General features: G+C 29.1%; 1 long non-coding RNA gene across 1 annotated transcript; it reads right to left on the reverse strand.

Moving 5' to 3' along the window:
• Positions 1 to 3768, reverse strand: LOC114380991. Its single transcript, XR_003659909.1, has 3 exons — positions 3519 to 3768; positions 3003 to 3076; positions 1 to 841 (listed from the first exon to the last, which is right to left on the reverse strand). It is a non-coding gene; the product is annotated as an uncharacterized LOC114380991 (long non-coding RNA).

Raw genomic sequence — 3768 nt, forward strand, 5'->3', positions numbered from 1 at the left:
TGAGATTTTTTCCCGTTTCATTTATATATTTTGCATTCATATACAATGATCACCTAGTTCATTTTTAATACATATATTCAGATCCCCACAGATCGAGGATCTGAAATGATGAGTAATATATCCACAAATTACATTACAATATTTGGTCTAGACCCTGTTTTGTTTTTATTTCAATAAAATCAGGACTGATATATATTGAAGCACTGGAGTGGCCATAGATCCTGTCTCAGAATATTTCTGACTGCAACAAGGCCATATTAATCGCAAAAAATGGTGTTTGCTGTTGTTGGATGGAAAGAACCGAAAATACTCCACACGAGTTCAGACATTCCATCCTAACTATATTTAATTTTTTTAAGCTACTGCGTTACAATTTTCCGATTCACAATTGAGAGATCACAGGGTAAACGAGAGCTGGGATAAAAACAACATAATTATTTAAACGAATCAATATTTTTTTTTCAACCTAATCAAGGAACACCATTAGTATGATTGAAAGTAAACTATTGAATCAAGTCTCGAATTTAAACTTTGTGATTGACAAAAATATAATTGAGACCTGAGAAGAAAGAGTTGATTATAGTTAAGCAATCCAAGATTCTCTTTGAGATGGCGCATTACTTATCACAGGCAGCAGTTGAACAAGAAGTGGTCCAAAAAGTCAGGCAGCATGAGCATGATGGAGAGGTAAGAGTGAAGAATTAAACACTGAGGGTCAAGTATGTTCGTCGCTTTCATGATTTGTAATCAACATCAACAATGGCGTCTGCTTGCTTCCTTCTTTCCTAATCCATTCCTACTGTCCTTATCACACCTCCCAGCCACTTGCGTTGATAAACATCTAATAAAGGAAATATAAAATTAATCCAGTAATTAGGAAATAATAAAAGAAAATAAGAAAGACAACAAGTTATCGGTTCAAATTCTTCTGTTTATATTTTTAATAAAATTAACTATTAATGATGTTGTGATTGAATAACGGTATAAAATTTTTTAAATTATGAATGTATAATCTTTTTTTCATGTATATCAAAGTAACATAATATATCAATTTATAATCTAATTTTTCTTCTTTCCTATGTCCTATCCAAACCAAGCAACCTCATAATATTATTTTCTTTTATTTCTCACAAACAAAACAACTCAAAATATCTCCCTATTTTTTTATATATTTCTCTCTTCTTCATTTCTCTCAATATATTTTCATCCACTTTATTTTATTTTTCGCTGCCAAATAGACTCTTACACTGTTAACTAAGTAATAGAGATTGATTTATATAGAACACAAGTAAATGTTTGTGATAAAAATAAATTTTCAGAATAGACAAAATGATGCTTCCATGTACATGCATTACCCCCATTTGACGTGATTTTAGGGAGAAATGTGTGTAATGGACACATTCTCTAACACGCTCTTCACTCTTGTAATGTATTCTTCAAAAACTTTATAGTTGTCATGAATTCATAATGACGGATAGAAGTTAATGGCTCGATATATTTATCCTATTTTTTATATTTTTAAAAATTAAATTTTATATTTTTATTTTTCAGAAATAGATTTGTCAATTAAGACAAAAATAATTATTTATCTTTTTCTTTTTTTAAGAATTGACTTGTATTTTGAAACACTTGAAGCATGTTGAGAAAACATCTAATATATGCATTATCTTGCAGTGAAACACTGAGACAAAATTATTTAATTTTGGCACGAGATCAGAAATGAAGCTGTTCCCTAAATTTTCTCTTTATGTGCTAGTATGTTTTGATTCTTTCTCTATATAAAGTAATCTTCCACTAGATAAACTATTTTCAGATCCCTAATTAATAAGCTAGTTTATTGACGAGATTAGTCAGTGTTCATATACCTATGTTGGTTTGGTAATTTTCCGTAATTTATAATTAATTGACATTGTCATTATATATATATATATATATATATATATATATATATATATATATATATGGCTGCAGTACAAAGATTACGACTAGTGCATATCAGCATTTAATCTTGAAGCAACTCACATAATGAGCATTAAAGTGCACATCACAAGCAACCACTCCCGGGCCCAGAAAGAAATTGATACTTTATATAGGTTAGCATTAGTCATATTCGTTACATAATAGCCACAACAACATTTAGCCAAGACATATCTAATATCTTACTATTTATCTAAATATATGTCTACCAATTAGTGAAGGAAATAGATAAAATAAGTATAATCTTATGTTTCATTAGGTTTCCGGGGGAGAAATATATTATTATAAATCTTCTCCGACGTAAAAATTTCTTGGTTGACACACCAAGCTAAAAAAAGAAAAGGAAAAGGAGGGCATTACAACAATAATACAATTACACAATTACTCAATACAACAGTGCTATAATCAAAGTGTGCACGCACTCCTCTCTTCGTCACTCATGATCTTGTTCATGAATCATGATTGAGCATCAATTCTTGTATATATAAAGGACGCAGAGATTCGTACGAATATGGTGGACAATGGACACTAAAAAGAAGCTTTGGCAATCATTTTCTTATTTCTTAATAACCTCAACCCCCTACGTCCTAGTTCCTCCATCATTACCTATTTCAATAATACCTTCATCAACTATATAATCCATTCATCGTGTCTCATATCGAGGAATTCAACAATTCAAAAATTATATAGAATTTATTAATAAAGAAAAACTTATAATATTCTCAAGCCGTACCTATACATGCATGCACCTATATCTTGAATGATTTATAGTTATTAATGAAAAACGAAGCTATTGAATACGTAGTATTTCAAATTAAAGTACTGTAAATGAATAATTGAATAGTTGTAGTGCATGGATAAATATCATTTAATTCATCGTTTTAAATATTTTTTATTACTTACAAAGTTTATCATTAAATACTTTTTGTATTTTTATATAAACTCGATAAAATAAATATATAAAAGGTAAATATTTCTTTAACATATAGTGTTTTTACATTTGTATTATAATTTTGAATACTGACCTTGAAGAGTGAGTCTCTCTCTTTCCTCACCTGGCTAATTTACTTTGTATATTTTGCCTTAAAAACTCGATTGTCTGTGAATGAACAAATTGGAAAAATCTTTATTTTAGCGACCACAATTGTGATGTAATAGTTTTAGTAGCTAATAATTAATTTGCTGCCGAATCAGTAACCAATTAGCATTTTCAAAGTTTTCTAAAAAAAAAAAAAATCTTTAGCAAACGACTTTGCAACTGAATAAATTCATTCACTATTTAGAAACTGAATCAAAGACCAAATCTCAATTCAAAAATTTAATTGAAGTATTCAAATAAACTTTTTAATTTAGTATTTTAAAAAATATTACGTGATCAGTGAAGTAAACTTTTTAATTTAATTGAATAAACCTTTAAATTAATTAATTAAATAAACTAATGTCTAATTAGCAAAGGCACTCCTAAATAAAAACAAATTAAGTACGGAACTTGTGGTAATGAATGTTATATTTTGTGGTGAGAACAAAGTGGAGCATGCTACCTTAGGTGTAACCTGCCCGGAAAAGCCCAAAATAAGAAGGAAAAGTGATAGAAGTGTAGTGGTGATAATTAATTCTGCAAATGGAGAGGGTTAGCAAAAGTGGCAATAATATAAAACATACAGCAAGTGGCCAGGATATGAAAAATATATAAACAAACAACGTGAAGCACTTGAAATGAGGGAAAGAGGAAACAATTATACGATATTAATTATATGGTGTTTCGAGTTGCGAATCTGTGAGAAATGTGAA

This window comes from Glycine soja, chromosome 13 (genome assembly GCF_004193775.1).
Source record: "Glycine soja cultivar W05 chromosome 13, ASM419377v2, whole genome shotgun sequence".
Taxonomy (NCBI): Eukaryota; Viridiplantae; Streptophyta; class Magnoliopsida; order Fabales; family Fabaceae; genus Glycine; species Glycine soja.